Below are 25,700 nucleotides of genomic sequence, written 5' to 3'. Positions count from 1 at the left end.
AGAAGCGTAAAGGCTGTAGAACTAGCAATTCAACCAACATAACATCTTTAAGTATTTCTTCGATTTTTTCCTCTACAAAGACAAGTAATATTTTAAAATTAAGAAGTCAGGATGAAGACCAGGAGGTGATAAAATCCATGACATGATGGATGGCATGGACATTGCAGAAATGCTTTAAAAAAGGAATGGCATGTAATAGCTGCAGTGGAACTTATGGGTTGTTGACTGAATTAGAACAAGAGACATTGGACTGAATAAAATTTTGGAAAGGAGGTGAAGATTTCTCAAGCAGCTATTAGCATTTTGGAAGATGCATCAAATAAATAATTAGTAATAATTTATAAAGCACTTAAATCATAGAAAAATATAGGCTGGAATGAAAATCAAAGGACGATCTTGTTCAGCTCCTCCCACTAAATGGAATAACTTTTAGATCAGATTGCTCAAGGCCTTATTTTCATAAATTATTTAAAGATAGTTTATTTTAAGTAACATTTATTTAAACATATTTACTTAAACCTATTTATCAAAAACAAGGCTTACTCGTGTATCCAAGTGAAATTTTAAAGGGCACTAGGGAGAAGGTGCTCTTTACAATTGACTGCTCTGGACTTATAGCTCAGAAGGTCTCTTTTTATTATGGGAAGATCTCACCCATATAGCACAGTGCTAAAGCAGCCAAGAGTTTGGTGCAGACATTCTTTTAAAACAGCCAAGATTTTTTTCTCCGTCCTTTCACTTGAGTTCAATAAAATAAAGTATATGCAACTATACATCATCTCAAACAGTTTGGAGAAGGAAGACAGCATTTCATTTTTTTCTTCACATCATTACATAGTTTAGCAGTTGTTAAATGAGATTAATGTAAAACTTTTATGTTAGTATAAACAATATGAAAGTTCACCATACACATAGGCATAGTATGCAGAATGTGGGTAATTTTTTAATATGTATATATATGATAATGGTGAAGTAAACTGAAAACACAGGTCCTCTAGGAGACAGAATTTATGTTTTCTATATAAGCAAGGCCTAAAAAATGGAACAGAGGTTCTTGGAAAATCTTACTAGGAACAGATGTTTGTCTCTGCTCAGTTGATTATTTCATGGACACGAATGGCTCTTACACCTGCACCATGGGTGCTGGGATCCCTTGGTTCACCAAGTTACTAAACATTGAATTTGACAATGACCACAGAGTGATAATCAATCAGCCAAAACCAAAGAAAATGAAATGCAACAGGGGAAGTAAAATGTTTTTTTTTTTTTTTTTTTAAAAAAAAAAAAAAAAAAAAAAAAGAAGGAAGAAGTGTAGGTGAAATATGAAACTGGATTGACAAATTTGATGGAAGATGACAAGATGCGCATATGTAGAAGCTCATAAACACACTTCAGATACAAAATATTTGAGAAGGACTATTCGTGAAATGCAAGCATGGAACTGGCAGTGTCCCAGTCCTCAAAAGAACACTTTTTAGAAAAGTGTTTAGATTCAGCTGCATTGTGCAACTTCTCATGTGAGGAGTTAATATCCAGAATCTCAGCATTGCAGAGAAAGTTTCACTGTGTGATAAAAGAGAGAGATTCATTGTTCCCTGAAAAGCACTCAACTAGAATCTTCATTTAAAAAAAAAAATGAATAACTCCGTGCTTTCTACAGTGTTATTTCAGTGCATCTAGCTGCTTACCAATGCTTTGTGTAGATAAAGGAGAGTAAAACTACAATTTGTTCAAGGAATTGAAATAATGCATTCAAGAAATAGAAAGAATAGAATATGCCATCTTGGAACACTATTATGCTACGGCAAAGATAAATATGCAGGGTCTTATGAAGACCAAAAATGGTATTAGCATGGCAGCCTTACTAGGCTTTTCAAAGAACCACGTAGGAAAAAAGTAATTCAGACTGAAAAACTGACTTTATTCATATGGAAGACAGATATTGCCATTTGATCCAGCCAAAAATGCGCTCTAAATAACAACTTTCTGAAGCATTTTCTTTGTAAATATTTTGTTCTAAAATATTGTCCAAGTTCTACAATCTGTACACACAGTATTTTGTATCTAAATCAAAATGAACAGGAACCTCTCACGTGATAAAAAGTTATTCCTTAAAGTTGCTTACAGGTGCAAAAGAACAGGAAATATCTTTCTGTTATGTATGACTGGTTTCATAACTGTTGAAGATGATTGCTGTATATCAATGCAATCCATAATATCAGACTGAGACACAGAAACTTATTTCTTAACAATTCCAACAATCTGCCATGTTCACAGATACTTTTGAGAAGCAATGGGAGCAAAAAATGTAATAACTCAGAAGTTGGCCTGAGGATTTGGTTGACTTGTCTCATAACATAATAACAGCAGCAGATCGCAGAGCAGATGGCAAAGAAATAGACTTCAAGCAATATACAAATTAACAAATTGAGGACATTGCTTCTTTACTGTATTACTCAAAATCGGTGCATAAAGAACAACTGGGTCTACAGCCAGTCAGCTGACAAGAGCTGGCATATAATTATAGCAGAGGATTCTACATGGAAAATGAAGGGAAGACAACAGCCTATTCCACTTGTCTGACAAAGCAAACACTTACATTGAAACTACTACACCATCATCTGAACTATACTGACCATACAGATCATATCAGCCAAAGGAGTTCTACACTGGACCTGCTATGAAGTTGTACTTACTGTTATATTCTTTTGTCCTTATGTTACTCAGTATTTAAACAAAACTATCACTGTGAGACACAGGAGACAAATTGCCAGAAATTGCAGATTTGATCCTCAAATCAGCTAACTCTGTTGCATACTGTCCACTTCACAATACAGTCTTCTTCTAATAACTTGATAATTATATTCATGATAATTGCAGTGACCTAATGAGAAATCTCATTAGCAGGACAATGCAGAAGTTCACCTAAAAACAAACAAACAAACAAAAACTAATAAATATTTAACTCTTATAACGTTTAAAGAACCTTTTCTCATCTCCTTTTGAAGGTTGTTCTGTCAGTAGTCTGCCATATTTATGGACTGAACTTCCATTTCTTTACTGTAATTGAAAATAAAATCCTCTGCCAGATAAGAGAAAAAAAGAATGCACTGTGACCCTGTCCCTTTGGATTTACTGATTTTACAGGTACACTTTGCATTACGTTGAGTCATCCCTTTAATTTCCTCTAAGGTTACATCCAAGGGCTGGCAATAGATCTGCCTCTTGCAGGAATCTAGTTCCACTGTTTCACAATCAGTTTTCACATTTCCTATTATACCAGAGAGTGGTCAGCTGCCAGAACTTAAAGCTGATGACATTTTACTCTTACACAGACTGCAATTTAGCTGCTCTATAAGTGATTTAAAAAAACAAACAAACAAACAGATAAACAACAGTGCAAAAGACTGAACTTCAGATATTTTCTTATTTCTCAATTTATTGTGAAAATATATAATAATTTAGGTTGGTAGGAACCTCTGGAGATCACCTCATCCAAATTCCTGCTCTTGGCAGGGACAGCTTGTAGTGTAGTCCCACTTATTATTAACAACACAGTTATACTGATATCTACTACCTGTTAGATGTTGCTTGCACAACCCTGACAGATCAGCTAGAGTGAATGTTGGGAGAAAGGACCTGGGGTCCTGGCAGACATCAAGTTCAACATGAAACCAGCAACATACTCTGTGGAACAGCCTCCTAAACTGTACCAGGGAAAGCACTACCAGCATGTTGCTGGAAATGATCCTTCCCCCTGCATTAGTGAGAATCATCTGGAGTGCTGGGTAAATTGCTGGCCTCCCCAGACTAGAGAGACGTGGACATACCAGAGCAAGTCCAGCAAATGGCCAGAAAGACAGCTAAAGAACTGAAACATAGCAAAAGAGGCTGAGAGAGCTAGGATTATGTTAGAAAGGCTTAGCCTCTGTAAGAAAGGGCTGACCCTTTGGATCTTATCAGTAAGATGGGAAGAGTGTAGAGCCAGACTCTTCAACGACATCCTATTTCTGCATAAGAGACAATGGGAATAAATCAAAATACAGAAAATTCCACTGAAATGTAAGGAAAAAAATTTCACTGTGAAGGTGGATGAACATGGGAACAGATTGCTCATAGGGGTTACAGAACCTCCAATCATAGATATTTTCAAAACCCCACTGGGCCCAACCTTGAACAATCTTAGCGAGACTAGCTTTGAACAGGGAGACTGGACTAGAGATACCCAGAGATTCTAACTTCAAATATGGCATGACCCATAGCCACGTGAGTGACTCAGGTAATCCTGTATGTGTCACTAGGTTACACTTTTCATTTAGCAGTTTTATGAGTGTAAAGATAAAAACATCTCTGCTTCCTTTTGCAGATTGGATGGCCCATCACAGAAAGACTGACGGTAGCAAACATTCCAAAAGGAACGTGCATTCTATGATCAACTTACTTCAATACTTTAAACACATTTCAATTGATCAGATTTGGAAAGATGAAAATTTTGAAATGAAAAAAAATCAATCTTTTTTCTCTTTGCCAGAAATGTCCCAATTTGCTTAGATGTGCTAGTGACAAAATTCCAAATTGTGCATTCAGATTTTGAAAATTTCAGATGAGCTACAGTAATCATGTTGCTACATATGGAAAAAAAAAAGTTCAAATTAAAAATAAGCATTAGTGGGTTTTGAACTAAAAAGCCTACAAAGAATTCTTGTTAAACAAGAAATTACTAATGGAATGACTAAGAAAGAGCCATGCATTTGGAGAGATAAGCAAGTATCTTTATTGGGCTGTCCTTGGACTTCAGCTGGACTGCTGAAATAGAGAGTGATTAAGGCAATGGCAAAAAATCAGTTGCTTAAAAATACAAGAGTTAAGCGTTATTCATCAAACATTGCCAGGAAACAGCTTTTTAGACTCAAATTTCTTACAAGCAGACCTTCCAGACATGACAGAAACCAAGAAGAGCAGAATGGGTTTCTTCTACAAAACGCTTCAGCTCTTAATGGGGTGTGGGTATGATACTCTTCTCATTTCTTTTCCAACATACTGTTTCACCCAGTGTTCTTTCTCACCAGTTACAAGCTTGACTATCTCTGGCACAGATTCCTATCCATACCGTAAGTAGTACAGCACACTACAACAGCACGTAATGTGCTGCCTTGTTGCCTTCCTACAGGTATTTTGTATAACACAACCCATATGGCTTTTTCCAGACAGAGAAGTCAAGAGTTTGGAAAAACTGCAGCCTTGGAGAGGTTGGAAGGGATCTCAAGAGATTCTCAAGTCCCATTCCTCTGCTAAAGCAGGCTTCCTACAATAGGTCACACGAGGAGGCATCCATACGGGTCGTGAATATCTCCATAGAAGGAGACTCAACAACCTCTCTGGGCAATCTGTTCCAGCACCCCAACATCCTTACGATAAAGAAGTTCTTATGCATGTTTGTCTGGAACTTCCTATGTTCAAGTTTTAGAGCCATTGCTCCTTGTCCTATCACTACCCACACCAAGAAGAGCTTGGACTCATCCATTTGCCTCCCACCTCCCTTTAGATATTTACAAACATTAATCAGATCTCCCCTCAGTCTCCTTTCCCCCAGGCTGAACAGACTCAGTTTACTCAGTCTTTCCTTATAAGGGTGGTGCTCCAGGCTCTTCATCACCTTCGCAGCCCTCCAATGGACTGTTTCTGTGAGATCCCTGTCTTTTTTGAAGTGGGGAGCCCAGAACTGGACACTATGCTGGTAGTATGCCTTCAGTCCACAAGAGCAACAGTCTAACCAACTTCAGTTTCCTGGGCATTTTATATTCCTTTTCTTATTTTCCCTTTTTCCTTTTTCTTCCGCTCCCCCCAACACAGTCCTAACAGACTGCTTATCATTACAAGCTTCTCTGCGTAAGTCCCTTAGGTAAGATTTGGTTATCAGCACTTCCATTTGTCTTAAAATGCTGTGTGACTACCATGAGGCAAAACTGAAACTTCAGATGTAAATTTATAAGACATAGAGCTTTTTACCTGTAAAATAAATATTCATTAATCTTCAGGCATGTAGCCATGGGTGGTCTAGATTTTTTATATGGGCTTTTCAAAGTTTTTGGTTATGTAGCTTTTTAATTGCTAACATATTTAGGTCTCTTTTTTTTTTTCTTTCTTTTTTTTTATATCTGCTAATCATAAGGAAGAAATCTTTTTCCAATGAAGCCAGTGATTCCATAATTATTTTTAGCAGGGATGACATTAAGTTAGGTAGCGAGTGGCAGTATTTCATCTAGTCACAACAGAGATGATTGTTCTTTGAGTCAATGTGGAACTCAAAATGGTTTTGCCAGACAGACAAAACAGAAACAGTTATGCTTTGGCTGAACTTTCTCTTCAGAAATTTGTTTTCATTAAAAAAATGCCATGTTTCCCTTACAAAAGTGAAGTGGCAAAACTATCTCCCCATTATAGAAAAGGAAATGATTTACTTCAAAACAATGAAGACAGGAGAGATTGGTTTTAGCATAAGGCTACATAGATATATTTCTCTAAAAGCTGAATGGACTGTAGGCATCCATAGTGTTTTAAATTCTTCCAAGACAGGAAGATGTTATCTTGATACCATCAATATCATCAGTTTGGAACAAATATTAGCTTCCCATATTCTCAGATGCCTCCTAGGACAAAGAAAGGCTAGAAAGTGGAACAACCCCTGTGTTAGTAGGAACATTTTTCTTTCCACAGAAATAGTTTGGAATAAATTCCCAAAGATGAGAAAAGGACATAATGCAAAATAATATGTTGATAGGCTAGGTTTGGAATGCTAACACTCAGCATTTTCACTGTTGCAAGATAAAGACATTCATTTATTACTAATTCTTTAATATCCTATTTTTTCTGAGACAATTTCAAATAGTTACACATATCATGAATAAAATACATACAAAATATAAAGTAAAAGTAGGGAATATATTCAGAATACTTTGTCCTGAAGTTCTGGCCAAGGTTGCAAAGCAAAAAAATCTGAACTGATACAGAAAGCATCAGCAATAAAAAAAAGGTAATGAAAAAGTTTGTCATTCATCTATCTACTCCTGAGCAACAAGAGGCATTACAGAAAGCTCTTTCACTAAAAGAAACTTTTGCCATAACAAAGGCTTTCATTTTTAGCAAGTAATTAATCTACAAATTGATGCCTGCCATTGTAGAAATAAATTTATTTTTAAGGTGGGTCAAGAGAGTAAGTGACTACTATTTACTTGAATTAAAGTCATGAAATGCTAACATGGCAAGCACCAAAAAGAAGTGATATTAAAAGAAAGAAAATCTTATACATTTGTAATTTCAGACTTTGTGTGGCCTCTGGTATCGTTCATCAGTCTTTGCTTAACGGAGTGAAACTACTCATAGCTGTTAAGGTTTGTAGCTGGAGAAAAAGGAATGGCCACTCACCTTGAGCTTTGTAGTATGATTTTATGGCTCTGATTACTGCTTCCTCAAAGATGCAACTTACATATTTTTGTCCATATCTTTATGCTGTTCATTCACATCTCAATTTTTCAATTATTTGTATACAACGTTTTAACTAGAATATTTCATTTTCAACTAAAAATAACGTGATGATCATAGTAATAAGTTGTGAAATCACAGGTTTAAACGTCATAAGTTATAATATACAATAATCCAGTCTTATCTAACATAATCTAGGCCACAATTCTCAGCAGAAACTGACTATACATGAGGTTAGGCAAGCCTTTTAGAAAGTCTCAATTTTAATACTTTAACCATACACACAGAAAATGAACACAAATTTTCTGATTGTTGCTTAATCTCCTAATGAAATGCCTGCATTTTATTTCTACTCTGAGTAGAATTTGTCTAGATTCTGTGTTAAGATACTGCGTCTTCTAACACGACGCCAAACTAAACACTCTGTGCTATTACCAGAAGTCTTATTTTCCATCTCCATATCTTAAGTCTCTCTTCAAGCTTCTCCTGGAGTATTCCTGCATAAAACAGGTCTCAAACCACAAAGCTTGTGACTTTGAGTCATTCTCAAGGATTTCCCCCCCCCTCCCCCCCCACTCATGATTTTTCACATGGAATCTCTAAGATACTATATTTACATCCCCTTACTCTAGCTAAGTAATGCCTTCTTGCATATCAAGTTCCAATACTAGCTCCTCTGGTCATCATTTTAAAAAATCATGTGAAATTGACTATTATAACTAACACTACACTTGCCATTCACAAAATAAAAGCTAGCATTGTTCTACCAGTAGTGAAGCAGTAGGAGTATTCTGCTTGTACAAGCAGTCATTTTCAAATGAGCTGATTCTGCTGAAACCATCTACGTGTTTTTTCAGTTACAGTGCATATACCCGTACAAGCACTTGTACCTCTGTAACAGAGATAAGAGCTGAGCATAAGCAGAGGATAGATCTCTGAGACATAAGGATTCATTAATACCATTCATAAGAAGAACAAAGTCCTCCTCAATTTTTTTTGTTTTGGGTAATTATATGGATTAATTTTGTCTCATCAGAGGAAGGAGCATTTGTGGTTTTTGGTTACTAAAACTGGCAGCTTCTTTCTTATGGGATGAAGGAAAACACCGTTGCCTACACTTTTCGTATATCCGTGAAGAAAGTGAAGCATTTCTCTCTTTCAGTTTTGCCCACTTTCTTTGAAGACTTTTGCTTTCAAAGACAACAACAACAAAATAGACTGTTTAAGATGATCTTGACCCCAACAAAATTTCTTCTGAGGTGTGAAAAGCTCTATGGTAATTTGGGTGAAAATATTACAAAGGGACCTGACTTCCCTGGATTAAGGGACAACCTGAGATGCAACCTCTTTCATAATACATTCACCAATTCAATACACGTATATGCCTAACAAACGTTACCACAAAGAGTCGTTTTCAAGAGAGACAATGTAAATGTCCCTCTCCTTTCTGTCACCAGAGAACGATGGAGGTCAAGAACTTTAAATATGAAAGTTGGGGGAAAAAAAGTGATAGAACTCCTTAAAGGTCAGTGCTGGAATAACACACCAAAACCAAACGACGTTAGCATAACAAATTAATTTTTCAGATCAAACTGCCATTTCAGTCAAGAAACATGGCCCTGCAGGTGAGGGCAAAACGTTCACCTCAACAGGTCACCAATACACCACAGTTCCAGCTCCTATACAGGAATGGTTGTACAAACAAGGTCATAATGGCAAATGTGTGAAGCAGCTATGTGAAGACACTTCTGAGAACGCAGGTAAAACTGTCTTGCTTTGGGTTGGCACAGCTCCTTCTTAATGCTGAGAAGAATTCAACTTTTGATTGGAAAGGAACTGCCTAGAATCAAGTTCTTTAGACTGGCCAAGAAACTGAACTATGATTGAAAAAAAGAATAAGTAAAATAAAATAGATTCATCAAACAGCAAATGCAAACACTAGAGGTAGACAGCATCACTGCTTTCAATGCTTTGACTTCTTCCTTTGTAGGTGTGCAGGCTCTAGAAAGAAGCACGGTTGAAATCTGCTGTTTATTATCTTGTCTCCCGAAATCTAGTTCTTTACTTCTTAACTTTTTAAGAGTAACTAGTAATATAAAGAAGCATCCCACTGTAACTTAAATAAAAATCTGTGCTAAAGTTGGGTTTGCAAAGTTATAACAAAAACCGGGCAGTTGCACTTCTGAATATTTACGCAAGTGATTGCCCCTTGCGCCCCTCCTGTCATATTTTTGACAGCCTTTAATGATGTTGACTATATATATTGAACTTGCTTCCTTTCACAACTCTAAATATTAAATTCCATTAAAAAATAAAAATGCATATATATAGATATACAGATACGGAAATGATGCACCTTGGCATGAAGGCATTTTAATTCACTCCTGGTTAATATAATCCAGACGGGTTTTTGCCATAACATTCTTCACAGAAATGCTGTTATGTACCAAAATGAATATTTCTCAATGAAAACACAAGTTTGCTAAAGCCAGTCTTGCACAGAAATCACACAGTTCCTGTGCTCTTAGAAGTGCAACAGCCAAGTTTCTCTGAAAGACTGAGTAACAGTAACTCCACCAGTTACGACTTCACAGCAACAATACTGAAAATGGTTTGGGCAATCTGTTATTGAACAACTGCATTACACTGCCATAAAATAAGTGTAAAATATCAATATGTTATTCATCAACTTCTTCCGACAGGATTTCATTAATGAAATTGCAAGGCATCATGCAACTAATCTATAAGGCTTCCCTAAAATAACCTGCTTGACGAGATAAGGGATTTCTGTGTATAAGCAATAAGAAAGCTTGTATCTCACATTTACGCCAGCCTTGAAATGGGTCCCATTGGGAAGCATTTATTGTCAAACAGTTAATAGTCAATAATTCTAGATGCTCAGACTAGTAGCTTCAAAAAAATATAATCAAAGAAATAAGTTCAAAGCTTAAGATGCTTTTTTAGAACAATCAATTTAAAGGACTCAGTGATACAGTTAAGAACAAGTATTTGGACAAAATGATGCAAATGGGTTTAATGACATACGTTGAAGTGCAAGAAGCAGCACGTAAAGCATTAGACACACAAGCGGCCCCTAGATTCATATGGCTGCCAGAGAACAGGAGAACATAAGTTTTTTTACTAGTAATGATGTACTAAAGTAACCTTCTGATTTTGGAAATAAGTTTTGCTGCATGCTGGCTGCTTTGGTGTGGTACAGCAGAACAGTTACCTTCACATACATTAATGTTTCTGAAGTTAGAGAAAATGCACTTAAACTAAGCATAGACTCATAGAATCACAAGGTTGGAAAGGACCTATAAGATCATCTAGTCCAACTGTCCTCCCATTACCACTGCTACCACAAGCACTAAACCACATCTCGCAGCTCCTCATCCAGACACCTCCTGAACACTGCCAGGGATGGCGACTCCACCACCTCCCTGGGCAGCCATTCCAGTGCCTGACCACTCTCCAAGAGAAAAACTTTCTCATCATATCTAACCTAAACCTGCTCTGATACAACTTGCGGCCATTTCCCCAGGTCCTGTTTGTTGCCCGGGAGAAGAGGCCAAACCCCTTTCTTCTTCACAATCATCCAGCCACTCACTGGATGGGCTATAATGCTGCACGGGGTTGTTGTGCCCAAAATGCAGGATCCGACACTTGGCCTTGTTGAACCTCATCCCATTCACCTCAGCCCAGTGGTCCAGCCTGCCTAAATCCCTCTATAGGGCCTCCCTGCCCTCATGCAGATCAACACCACCTCCCAGCTTGGTGTCATAGAATATTGCTATGGAGCTCGCTGAGCCAGAGCATCCTGGAAAAATGAAGTTCTTTGGAAACTACATAACATAGTTCTGAGGAAAGAGTGATCTTGTATCAGTTTCTACACAGCAGCTGGTTCTCAGCCGGTTTAGATGATGCAGTGTTTTCAACTTGCTCACGGCAAAACTGAATAAAAACAAAATGGAATACACAAGCAACCAGAAAGACTTTAAGATAGGACTACTATAAAGCTACAAGCATTGCAGGCCTAGTTCTCTACTTTTTGTGTAGTGCACACAGCACTTCCCGTAAAATAATGTGACCAAAGAAAGCAGTATATATTTATTTGCTTTGATAGATGACTGAACTGCAATCAGGAAACTGGATAACTCCTGACACAAATAATTAAACAATAAAGGTAAGACAAAGTTGCAAAATGTAATCATGTTAGGAACATACTGAATCAGAACTAATCTGCAGTTAGATGTAATTAATTGTAACGAGGTAGAATATAGCATCACATATTAATCTCAGGATTTCCTTATGGAGATTCACTTGGGGAAAAAAAAAAAAAAAAAAAAAAAAAAAAAAAGAGAGAAACAAAACTAAAAGTTCCAACTACCAGATCAGAAATGCAGCTAATGAAAGCAGCATGACTCCTCACATTCACAAATTTAAGCAAGTCATGGTCACACCACAGCTGGTACTCCTTCAAGTGGATTCTTTACATTTTCAGGGTCACATGGCCTCCAAATAACCAGCAAAGCCAATTCAAACAAAAGGGTAAGGATAAATATAGGCTTCTAAATGCACAGGTCTAATTGTAAAAGCTTTCACCACATCCGTCAGATTCCAAACCTTCTGAATCTCACCAAGTTAAAAAAAAAAATAAAATTGTAGAACTCAGAATATAAGTGCATGTAAGTTTATCACAAGTTTTCAGCAACTCCTTTCAGAATGAATTCATTAAGTAAACTACTAACAGTATGCAAGAGATCAGTGTGAACAAGTTCCTGGTTTGATTCATTGCTAACACATAGATGTTAAATACATTGTTAGGTACGGCTGCAGTTCCATTTGAAATTACCAGTTTCAAACAGAATCACAGAATCACAGAATCGTAGGGGTTGGAAGGGACCTCCAGAGATCATCGAGTCCAACCCCCCTGCCAAAGCAGGTTCCCTACAGCAGGTCGCACAGGTAGGCATCCAGGCAGGTCTTGAACATCTCCAGAGAAGGAGACTCCACCACCTCCCTGGGCAGCCTGTTCCAGTGCTCCGTCACCTCACTGTAAAGAAGTTCTTGCGCACATTTGTGCAGAACTTCCTATGCTGCAGTTTCCGGCCGTTTCCCCTTGTCCTGTCTCCACACACTGCTGAAAACAGTCCGGCCTCGCCATTCTGCCCCCCACACCTCAGATATTTATAGACCTGGATCAGGTCCCCTCTCAGTCTCCTTTTCTCAAGGCTGAACAGACCCAGTTCACTCAGCCTTTCCTCATAGGAGAGATGCTCCAGGCCCTTCACCATCTTTGTGGCCCTCCACTGGACTCTTTCCAAGAGATCCCTGTCATTTTTGTACTGGGGAGCCCAGAACTGTACACAGTACTCCAGATGAGGCCTCACCAGGGCAGAGTAGAGGGGGAGGATCACCTCCTTTGACCTGCTGGCCACGCTCTTTTTAATGCACCCCAGGATGCCATTGGCCTTTTTGGCCACAAGGGCACACTGCTGGCTCATGGCCAACCTGTCATCCACCAGGACACCCAGGTCCCTTTCCGCAGAGCTCCCCTCCAGCAGCTCATCCCCCAACCTGTACTGGTGCATGGAATTATTCCTCCCCAGATGCAAGACTCTACACTTGCTTTTGTTAAACCTCATCCGTTTTTTTTTTCTGCCCAGCTCTCCAGCCTATCCAGGTCTTGCTGAATGGCAACACAGCCTTCAGGCGTGTCAGCCAAGAAACTGCACATTATTCATTGATACACAAATATACTTTCCATTTATTAATTGAAGTATGGCCACATGTTAGTTTTACCAGTCAAAATTAAGACCAAAAAGAAGATTAATAACATATCTATAGTTCTGGAACTCTGCACAACATGCTGCAGCACAAAGTGCTGGAACTAGGTGTGAGCTGTTACTGGATTGCACTAATGAACTAACCCTGCCCTTCAACATTTAACTAATTTCATTAAGATAGATTAATGCTTGTGATTATGCAGAAAGAAAATAGAATAAGAATCTCAGACTGAGACAGATGGTCATAGCAGTGTATACTACCTGGCTGTTAGATTATATACAGAATGATTTCACCAAAATCTAGCATTAGCATATAACAGAAGGCTCAAACAATACTTCAAATTGATTAAAAAAAATAAATAAATGAAAAATCTACTATTTTGTGCCTACTGCCCATTTCATTTTCTCCCCATCAGCTAATTACTTAAGGGTGTGAGTAACTTGTGATAATTCCTTATGATTCAGAACTAAGCATATGTATTTTGGAGCTTATTTGACAGACCTAAAAAGAGCAGATACTTTACTGCATTTTTATTCCCCTTATTTTTATAGGACATTATAGTGATTTTCACTATAAACAAATTTCTGTCCAGTATTAATATTTAAGCATAGGGGAAATTGATTCCCTTACATTTCCTCTCTGACTCACTTTCTCCACTTCTAATTTACTTGCTTAGTTCTGTCAACCCGCTCTCCTGGTTTTCTATTATTTCTCCTTATGCCTACGCTCATGTTGTCTGTATAGATTGTGGATTACAGCACTAGAGTGTGAATCAGGAGATGCTGACACTGCAGATGTGCCCGGCTGAGGTAGAAATAATTCTGTTAAGAATAAATATCCCAGATAAAGACCAAGGAGCCACCTGGAGCTGACAAGAGATAAATAAGATTATGCTGCAGGAATTACTTACCTTGCTCAAAATGCCAAAACCAGAAGGGCTGACATTCCCACTTACATCTCAAGGTTACAAACATAAACAGAAATAATTTACTTTTATTCCTATTAGACAGATATTTCTTCTCACTAAACCACTGAACAGAGCTTAGCAATTTAACAGATGGCATTTCAAATGAATCTTAAAGCTACAGAAAAAACATGAAAGAAGTTTGTTCCATGGAAACTAGCACAAAGGTGCAGTTTTAATCAAACTCTACATCAGAATATGACAAATTATTATTATTTTTTTAAGCCAGCACAGTTCAGATCGTTGCTTACATTTCTGTCAATTCTAAATTCACTCTGATGACACAAAATAATTTATGTTTGAGAAAATATATTTTTAAAGTTCCAATAAATGGCTGCTCTTGGTTGCTCCATCCAAAGAGAAAGAACAAAATCAAACCTAATATCAAATGTAACTGGGCACCTGGGAGCACTTCAGAAAAGGTAAACCAAAGATCTTTCCCACAATTTTATTTACATAAATGTCTATCTGTAGAGCTGCTGACAGTAGAAAGCTTCATAAAGAATAAAATACCGACATGCCTCATAAGCAACTGTGTTAATGAACTGTTTGCATGGCTTGCAGCAGGTTAAGAATATTAAGCCTTTGCTCCTGCTGAGTACAGCAGGTACTTTCTATTTGTTATCTCACTAGGAACTTGCAATAACGTTTCATGGTAAGGATATGTACACTCTGTAGTTAATGGCTAGTAGGTAAAAAGTATCTGCTTGAGATCACTGATAGATTACACATATCATCTATACAGCAGGTCTGACAGCTATTTGAAGTCTGACTTTGCAATTAAGTATATAGATAAATGAAGACTGGTCTGCTATTTAATTACTCTAGGGGCTTGATCCCAATTTTCCAGTTGTTTCCAATTTTAGCAGGTATGCTTTCCTGCATCTTCCAACAGCAGAACAGTTTCCTGATGTTATCTGCACCTACAAAAAGCCTGTCTTCAGTATTTCAAAGGTCAAACTATTAAAATTGTATTCTCATACTTACAGAAGTAACAGTTAATATATGGATACGGACTTTGAATGTTCTTACACAGTCTGTATGACTAATGGCAGTTACTCCCATGTTTGTACCTGTCAAAACACTTGCAAGCATTCAATATCAATCACAACATCATACTGTATTTACAACTATAAATGCCTGATTAATTTGAAATGCTTGCTGTAAGGAGCTAAATACTTTTTTTACTCCTGTATAATTATTCCTTAAAATTATCCAGTTCCATGAAGTCGCATCACAAACTGAATGTGTTCCAATTTTTAACATAGAGAGCATCCTTTTTCTAAGAACAGTGTGAAGGACAGTTGTACCTTACAATTACTATCCTTTTCCTAGTACAGATTATATATATGTATATATAATATACATATATATATATATAATTATATATATATAATATATATAAAATTTTATACTAAAATTTTATATAGAAATATATAAAATATTTATATATATATAATTTTGTATATATACAAAATATTCTTTGAAGCACTGTTTTCAATCAAAAGCAGATAGAATAATGCTGCTTTAGTCATGATGAAATAATAATTGAATACTAAAAACACAAACAAAACATTCTCTTGGCTCCATTTCACTGCTCTATGAGTGTTACAAAAGTTTCTTCTTCAATGGCAGCAAGGAGGAAGTTATTTCGGCAAGGTGCCTGGCACCAGCTAAGCTGCCATGCTGGTACACAAGGAGCAAGAAGGAATTCTAAAGGAGTTTTCTGCATGCAAACAAAAGAGAGAGGGCAAAAGGTGATCATTAATTTAGGAAAATATCTACATAGAGTGGTTCTTTCATTGCGTTTTTTTTTTTTTTTTTTTTTAAATTTATTTTTCTTTTGCTTGTCTCAGAAGAGAAATCCCATTTCATTTGCATTTCCTCATGCCATTCTTCCTTCGCTGTAAACTGAAGTTTCAGCTCGTGAGAAGCCCAGACGAACAATGCCATTCATTCAAGATGGCCTTTACCCTTTCAGTATCTTTTTCTTCTTTCTGTTTTTTTGTTTTGTTTCATCTTTTTTTTTTTTCACCCCAAAAAGAAGTCTCCACTTCTGTTTATTGGCTCCATTACATACAGGCCATTTTTGAAGCCTAAGTGAAACACTTCAGAGGAAAGAAAGTGGACAGCAGTAGAAGACATATACAGGACCCAAATATAAAACAGTCATGAAAACAGAGTATTATTCATTCCATTCCCCATATTGGAACTGCTGAGTCACGGCCTGAACCTCTGATTGATCACCTGAGGCGAGCCATGAGTCAGCCATGGGAGCACAAGTGAAGGCAATTCACCTGTGCTGCCGGAAGGGGTGGAGCCTGGCTGCATCTCTCCTAGACCCATTTAAGAGCTGGCTACCAGTGGGAAAGGACGTCTTCTGGAGATCCCTCTGCTGGAGTTCTGCAGCAAGCCCAGGATGCAGATAAGCATTCTATCTATTCTCACTCCCATGCTTCCTTCTTAGATGTCTGGCCACCACACATTGCTGTAAGTTAGAACCAACAATCGCTACCACGCATTACAGTCGTTTCAAACTTCCGCAAGACCATAAATATCTGCAGGTCACAACAAGAAACAAGAAATATGCTCGTGTGTTACTTTCAGATTTTCATAGGTTTAAACTGGACTGGAAAAGGAGTATTATTACTGCAGCTTTTTGTTACTGCTAGTTCCTATAGTAAACAACAGTGTTTTATTTATCTATACTCTGGCAACAACACTGAAAACTAGTTTATTATGCTCTTCCTGGTGCAATATAAATTAGCACAAGGACACTTTGGAAAACCTCACAGAGCAACTAACCACTGTTTGTTGGTGGGCAGCTCCAAAAAATTTTAACATTCCATGGCACCATTATGCATATTTTAACAGCAGCAGATTTCACCAGCAACTCTCTCTTCTGAAGAACTATTTTTTGCAAAAAGATCAGCAGCACAAGACCATCCCTCTCAATTTGTAAATGCCTTTGGTATACAATACCCATTAGGCAATCATAACTTTGGCATCTATTAAGTAAAATGCACTTTCATAAAATACACATACAGTGAGCATCCAGGAATCAAAATTCAGTTATCTCAGCTTAGCCCACACTTCTCCTCTACTGTCTTTTATCCACAGGGTCACAATTTTCCCCAATGTCTCATTTTAGTGACCAAAACTTCAGAGAAATTGTGGAAATTATTACAGCCACTCAAGTAGCCTGGAAGCAATGTGCTTCCCCGCTTATCCTGAGATAGAACAAAACCACAGCTTTCTCTTAACCTGATCAAATACTGCTCTATGCAGCTTCACAAAGCATCTGCATGTCCAAAACACAAAGTCTGTGTTTTGTCTTTGTGTAAAAGACTGCTTTTACAGAACAGTGATAGTTGAGATCCCGGGCATAAAGTGCCTTCCCAGTGGTGAGGAATACAGAAACCAATATGGGTTCAGTGTAAAGAAAGGTTGCATGCTGCTGAGATCCCAACTTCCAGCTCAACTCCCACCTCATACTCTGCTGTAGTGGCACTGATGCTCACATTAGACCAGAGGCAGACTAAAGTAACTCCTTTGCACACCCCTATATATAAAAAGGGTGCGAAGGACTGAGCATCCTGAATCCTACATATATATATATATATATATATATATAGTTCTTGGCACCCTTTTTCCCCACAAAAAGGTGACACTAACCAGAGTGCTTTTGTGTCAACTGTGGTTAATACGGGCCAGACCAAGCTTACCACACCAATTAACTAAGATGCTCATGAGGAAGATGTGTAGATGATACATGATACAAGATCCTTTTTACTGCAGTACTGACAGCAAGAATACTAGTATATAACTGCTAGCTCAGAGGAGGCCTTAGAAAAGAACTTAGACCATGAGAAGTCCATCATTTCTGTATTTAAGAAATTAGCTAGATTTAATCCACGTGATCTGATATGAAGCCCTGTGTTAATGAAGTATTTGAGAAAGGACTTAAATCTCCTTGTACAGTTGGAAGAGTAGCACCGCTAGGATAGCACTTTACAGGTGTTATGGTCGGAAATATTACCATGGTGAAAAAGAAGAAACACTTACCTGTTTCTGAGGATCCAGGCTCATGATAGAAAACTCCAAAAAGGAAGGATCTCCAGAAGGAGATCCTTCCCTAGTGGTAGTCAGCCATTACATGGGGTCTAGGAGGGGTGGAGCCAGGCTCCCGGTAACACAGGTGAATTGCCTTCACCTGTGCTCCCACGGCTGACCCAGTCCTTGCCTCAGGTGATCAATCAGTGGTTCAGGCTGTGACTCAACAGTTCCCATACACCCCTCCATCTTGAGTCAGTGTGCAGTGATTTCAAACTGATCTACTCTGCCTTGCTTTGTGATCTGCAGATCTGCAGTCCAGAAAATAAAACAAACAATGAAATGAAAACCATAAACAACAACCAGGTTTAAAAAAAAGCAGCTACAAATGCATATTTTTGTTACAAATGAATTACTAATACTACTAATCTATGGCATGGAGACTTGAACTATGCTTGTCTGTCTCCCACAGATATTTTCACTGTCCTGCTCTCTATGCTCATTGTTTCTGAGGTACTTTCATTTCCATCTAATTAATTAATTACTTCCAATTAATTGACAGAAGCTTCATACTGTATTATCGAAGGATTACAAATTAAATTTTAATTGTGGTTCATTGTGCAGGAGAAATCAAGTATAAACATAATCACACACGATTATAAAATAAGTATGCTAGACGTTTTCCAGAACAGATGCATAGTGTCCAAATTATCATCAATTCCGATATACTGTAAACAAGACTCATTTATTAAACTCAACATATCACACCTCCCACACACAAACGCATGAGACAAATGTTTAAAGATTCAAATTTTCACAGATGGTAGCAAGAAGAAAACACCATTAAAAGACAAAAATTTTATGCCTGTGGTCTTCAGCAGTCATTGATGTTCCACTGAAACACAACATTCCCACTATAATTCTCCTTTGCCACAGTAGCAGCAAAATCACTGAGTTGTCACTGTGAGTGTGGTTTGGCATCATGTAGAACTTGATCCCTGCGCTGCAAGTTGTGTGCCAAACACAACTATGTGTTCGAAGACAATTTAGCAACTCTTTGGGTCAGAAAACAGTCTTTGCAGTAAGAGTATGTGAGCTTGTGAAAACAGACTTTGAGAAAAGAAGTTAGAGAATGGAAGCATGCTGCTCTGAATCTGAAAATCTGAAAAAGGTGTCTTCATCACTGCAGCGTCCAGGAGAGGATGGCTCTGCTTGCTTTAAATGTTCTGTGAAACTTCATCTGCTCTGGAAGAGCAAACAGTATTTTTGGAGATTGTGGGAGGAAGAAGGATAAAGCAGAGACAGTTATTTCCAAAGATACACATTTTTTATTTAAAAGGTTGACTTCAAACCATCTGATTGTCAGCCTCATCAGTGAATTCAAAATTTATTACGTAAACTAGGCTAGATCTTCACTTGATAAAAACCTGTGCAGCTCCACTGTTTCCAGTAAGGGGAAGGGTGAGTTTTTGAGGTCATGAGAAAGTCAGCATCCCTCACAAACAACCTGAAAGGACATTGAGTGTTAGGTGGCATTTAAGAAATACTTAGTACATAATATCGGAGTAAACTTTTTAACAAATGAAAGGAGATCCATACTTTGAAATGGCTGACAAACTCTTCACTACAACCATTACCATTAACCGCTGAAAAATAAGACTTTTCATTGTAGATAGACCTCAGATAGTAACCCTCAAAATTCTGATTTTAAACCCCACTAGCTAGAGGCCATCTTTCAAACATATAGAGCATGTGAAGAAGCAACAGAAGAGTTCTTCCAAACTACCATCTTGTCAGAATGCTATTAAAGAATAGTCAGTGGGTTCATCCAGATTATAAAATGCAATCCTGTAGTTGTTCATCCTACGGTCCTACAGATCAGTGTCACTCAACTCGTCAATTGTCACTGAGCTGAAAATATTAGAAGTTGACTGGTAATAAAACTACAGATACAGTGACATATATAATATAGTGTATATATTATATAGTGTGTATATATATATTATATATATAGTATATATATATAATACAGTGATATATAGCAAATCATAGGCACAATTACGTGTCTTCAGTCATCATTCTAATGTCAATAAATTAGTGCTAATCTGTAAAACAAGGGATATCATGTGAGAAAGCATAACATAAGCATCATTACAGCAACAAACACAATGTCTCTGTTCAGATTAACAGATAACAACATCCCTGAGAATATACACAGAGAACTGCCTCTCCAGAATGTGAGGACAGTATTCCTCCTAGGTTTGGAGGCATTTTTGGACAGCATACATATTTTCAGAATGCTGTTTTGGGCCCAGATGCTCTGATGGAGAACACTAGAAAGAAGGAAAGATACAGGAATTACTGAGTAATCAGAGGACTGTAAATCCTGCCTTGCAATGACAGTCCTAAGAATGTGTCTATCTGATCAAAGTGAAGATTAAGAGGGAATTTGATTACACCACACAAGTACCTACATGGGAGATTACTGATAGTAGAGAGCTCTTTAATCTAGCCAAAATGTGAGTAACAGCACTAAATGGTGGAAAGATTAAATTAAACAACACAAACCAGAAATGATGCTTAACTATTAAAACAATTAACCTTTGAAATGCCCTGGCTTTTAAAGTTTAGGAGTCATACCTGATGTGAACCAGTAGAATTTATGCCAGTAAAAAGAGAGATGCTTCTCACATGCCTTGGTTCTAGAACTGGTGTACTGTTTACTAGGAAAAGTATCACGCAAAAAAAAAAGATTCCTGACTTTCTGAAACAATCAAATAATAATAATAAAAAAATAGGCACTATGTTCATGCATTGCTGTGAAATTTTTCTTAACTGTCTTTTATATTACATGCATGGAGCTAGTCTCCTGTTTTCCTGCATTCTATTCCTGCACAGGAAACCCTTGAGATTCAGCAGCATGTTTCTGAATACACTGAATACACATGTTCCAGCATCATTAGCAATGTGTACCTGTGTATTCAGAAACATGCTGCTGAATCTTACACATTGCTAATGATACTGGAACACTGCCTCTCAGGAGCATCAGGTTTTCTATGTGTTCTACAGAATAAGCAGAACTATTTACATTTTGTCTGTGAAAGAATGCCAGCTCACTAAGTAAAAGACTGGGCCACTAAATGGAGCGCATAATACTGTCAGTCATCTTCACAGAACATTTACATTGGCATGTATACAAGCATGTCAAAAATCAACATATATGAATATATCGCAATAAAATGATTGCTGGCAGTTTTTGAGGTTGTACTGCCGCTGTAACTTTAAAATGCATTCATTGTAAGTTTTCACATGGGACCTGCAGTCTATTACAAGATGCTGCTTTATGCACGCTGCAGACGCTCCGCTGTCATTTAGCAGTCTGCTGACAAAAACAGAATTGTATTTTATATACAGTGACACGCGATGAAAATGTGTTATCTACATGATTTATAAAAAGGAAACCATAGTATGTGTACTCTTGTGGTGATAAACAGTATGCAAATTGCAAATCCAAGGACAGATACTGAACTAATTCGATGTTTTGAATGTTGAATAAGTTGTGTAACACATGCGCATGTGTGTGTGTGGGTGTCAGAGAGACTGAGAGAAGCTGATTTATCCTGTCGAGCTTTTAGATGTTTCTTCTTGGATATTTATAACAAGATATCACTCTTTAGGGTGACATTACTGGTGGCTTATTTAGCTAATATTTTAGGACTGTGGGGAAAACATGTGATGAAATATATTCAGTCCAGCATCTGATAGGTGCTCTGTAAAGTGAATGAATGAAATGGTGACTGGGAGAATGAAACAGGCAGCTTCTCTTTGGTACAAATTTGTTAACAAACAGAAGAATTTGGAAAGAACTGACACACAAAGCGCACCCAATGAATTTACAATAGTATCTCTGTTGCTTCACAAAAGGCTTTCAAAATATCTTTCCATTCTCATTTTCTCCCATCTGTGCTTCCCATGTTTTGCCCATCTGCAGTGTCTTTGAAAGGAAAGGGCAAGACTACAATAAAAGGCTAGTAAATAGTCAGATGGAAGTAAACTCAAGCTTCCCAATAGAACTCAAGTATCTTTATGTAGCATTCAACAACCCTTCCCTGCCTATTCCACAAAAAACACTTCAATTCACTACCTTTTTTTGCAACCTTGTTAGATTTTACATTATAAACTTTCCCATGTGTTTAGCAGCATTGGGAAAAAGAGAAAACATTCATTCTCCAATGGATATTCAGTTAGCAAGTTTGATACAGAGGCTGTGCACTTGCTGTAACTCCATAATAATGTATAGTGAAGTAAGTACTGCTGTTCCAAATCCTACCTTGGAAAGATCTGGAAACTATGAATTAGACATAAAAGCAGAATCTCAGATGAATAAATAAACACAGGCCATTACATTCAACCAATCTTCCCATTTGCAAGTCTACATTAGTCAGTGAAGATACGACTTTTTTCCCCCCACTTTCTTGCTAGATTTCCTTTCATCACCAAAGTCTCTCCAAATTTCTAAAGTAATCACGACTTTATAATCAGTTAATGTGTCTGGAAGATAATTTGTCTTTTACGAGATAACTTAAGAGGAAATTTCAAAAATCAGGAATTTTCTGTACCAAGAATGGTAGAACAGGCAAATGACATGTAATGCTCTACTGTACGTATTTCATATGGCTTGATACATGTAAGATAGTGTTTGAAATATATCTTTATATCTAACATTTAAGAAATATACATCATCAGAATAATATAATTGTGATTGCACTTTTCCAGATCAAACATCTATCCCGGTACTCCACCTCCCACAGATGGTCAAGGAAAGGTTTGGGATAAGAAACAATAGATGATACTTCTGCATTACAGACTCCCAGATTTGAGTAACCCAAGGCTCAAGGACTTTCTCAATCAAATGTGATATCATTGTGTTTGAAATTCCATTTATTTTCATTCTACCATGTGATATTATTTGATAACCCCTACATTTTACAATATGAGAAGGCAAAAAATTGTTCTCCAGTTTGTGTGTGCCACCTGTAGACTCTAGTCCACTTTTATAGACTCTAGTCCACTTAATAGCTTCTTGTATGAATAATGTTCCTTCGATCATCCTTGCTGCACTTTCAGTATTTTTGAGATCTATATATTATTTTTTGACGAGGGAGCAGAATGATGCATATTCAAGATGCAAGATTGCTTCAAGTATGAACAGTGGCATGATTTCTGTTCCTCTTAAACTCATTCTTTTTTCTCTACTATTTTCCTAATAATTCCTTATATTTTCTCGTCTGCCCTCTGCTCACTGTTGAACTGACATTTGTTATACAACTACCTATATTAACTCTCATCTCTGTTTGATGTAGATGAAGCAATAGCTTTTCATATGCCACACCATCCTCTAGAAACCTGGTGCTGTGAAATCCTTCTGCAACTCTTCGCAGTGAGGCTTCATTTTCACTTCACTGAACAAAGTAGTGTCATCAAAGACTTTACCCTCTTTCCCAGCACAGTCTGCAAACACTGAGCAGTACAGATACCAGCACAGATCCTCTTGACACATTACTAAGAAACTTCCTCATTCTTAACACTGATTATTTACTTCTGTCCTTTGTATCCTGTCTTTTAACAGGCTGTTCATTTCAATACATCTTCATTTTAATCCTGACTGAGATTCTTGAAAGTCTTAGATCAGAAACTTGTTGAAAGACTTCAAGTAAGTTAATATCAATTGAATTTATTAGTTCGCACGTTCAGTGATGCCTTAAGGCACTTAACTGTAAGAGATTTTTGCAAGGCATAACCTTCCCCTGCAGAAGGATTCTTTCAGACTCCTCTTAGTAGTGCATATTTGTTTACAGTTCATTGATCCCATCAGCTTGCCCAGCAGGGATGTCAGACTTCTGCAGCTGTGGTTTTCCAGCTGTCTCTGTGTGTATTTTAAAGTATTAACTGCAGAAGTGACCAAAAGTTTAATTTAATTTTCAAACTGTGTAGCACAAAACTTTGAACTATAGCAACATACTTCTCCAAAGCATGCTTGCTATAATGGGTAAAAATCCAGGAATTATATGCCTCAATTCACCAGAATCCTTTCAAATGTTTTGAAAAGTGTTACTCTGCATTTTAATACAATTTACTGCTCTTCCAAAGCATATTCCACTTGTGAATCTGCCAGTTTCAGATGTCAGAGATGAAATTTTACACACTTCTTTTGAAGGTGTACTTTTTTGTACTTGTTCCATTACATCATCTAGAAACAAATTATATACCTTTTTAAAGTTATTTTCTATCTGCGTAGCTCACTAACAGGTTTCTGTTAGCTGTGCTCAAAATAACTCATTCCTAAACAACACCTGCCTGAAATTGGCTGCCCTGTTTCACAGGAGCAACAATGTTCCATGAGATGGATTCAAGACCAGAAGGTAGGACTACCTCAGATCTTCTGAAGATATTTGAAGGAATATTATTAAATACTGGATGTTAAACCCAATGATCTGTTCATCACATGGATGTTACAGGACTGTCTAGAACTCAATAGAATACTGAATTTTCAGAGTTTAATAAGAGCCACTTCTATTTATTAATAGGAAAAAAAAAAAAAAGTTGTTGTGTATAAACCAGGAAAAAAAAGCACAACAAAGCAACCTAATTGAGAAAACGACCTAATTGAACAATAAATGCTCTCATCAGGGAATTTTCCATAACTGTAACATTATTTCCAAGGTAATTTTCCATAACTGTAATCACCTTATACAGGTCTTAAGTAAACACTGTCACGGTCAGAAATTCAAGGGATGAAGAAAGCACAATTATATCTAAAACAAATCATCTTAACAGGAACAACTGCAATCTAAGCCATTACCACCTCTGCCATTCCTTACCAGCAGGGGCAGAGCCAGAACGCACAATTCAAACATCATCTCTCAGCGTTGCACAACTGGCTGCAGTTTTCCTGCACAGATCTCATCACTATCTCCTGTCTATGCTGTGCACTGTTCTAGCAAGGCTCTCAACTGCTGGGCCCTGAGGACCTTTGACTCACTATGCACTAATTTCAGTGTATTTTCTCTATGGAAAAAAGGCAAGCTTCATGGCACTCACCTCTGCAGCCTTATTCTCCATGTTCCCATTCCCTGAGGAAAAGCTAAATGTTGTATTTTGCACATACCGCCTCCTGTATGTGGACTCAAGATACTTCTCATTGTTTCATTCCTGCTGTCAGCACAGGTTGTGGGAAATTTTTCTGGAACACTGTAAATGGTTATCAATGTGGTAACCACCTCAGAATCTTCCCACAAAGCCTTCATTATGTGCTCTGAGAAACAAGTTCTAGTGTGTATTCTTGAAGGCCGCTCTGCACTCAAAACTGACAGAAGGAATAAACAGCAACAAGCACTAGATACCATAGTGC

General features: G+C 37.4%; 1 protein-coding gene across 3 annotated transcripts in view; it reads right to left on the bottom strand.

Moving 5' to 3' along the window:
• TMEM117 (transmembrane protein 117) overlaps positions 1 to 25,700 on the bottom strand; it is a 194,150-nt gene that overhangs the window by 119,160 nt on the left and 49,290 nt on the right. The window contains exon 2 of one of the 3 annotated variants that reach the window (XM_042872860.1): positions 2,697 to 2,925. The exons of the other annotated variants lie outside the window; for them this stretch is intronic. The gene's annotated coding sequence lies outside the window, so the exon portion shown is untranslated. The remainder of the gene's footprint in view (positions 1 to 2,696; positions 2,926 to 25,700) is intronic. 3 annotated transcript variants of the gene reach the window in all.

The sequence above is a fragment of the Lagopus leucura genome, unplaced genomic scaffold (genome assembly GCF_019238085.1).
Source record: "Lagopus leucura isolate 7727_CA_CO unplaced genomic scaffold, USGS_WTPT01 Super-Scaffold_100008, whole genome shotgun sequence".
In the NCBI taxonomy this organism is placed as follows: domain Eukaryota; kingdom Metazoa; phylum Chordata; class Aves; order Galliformes; family Phasianidae; genus Lagopus; species Lagopus leucura.
The sequence above is the reverse complement of the archived record's forward strand: the minus strand, read 5'-3'. Positions and strand labels throughout refer to the sequence as shown.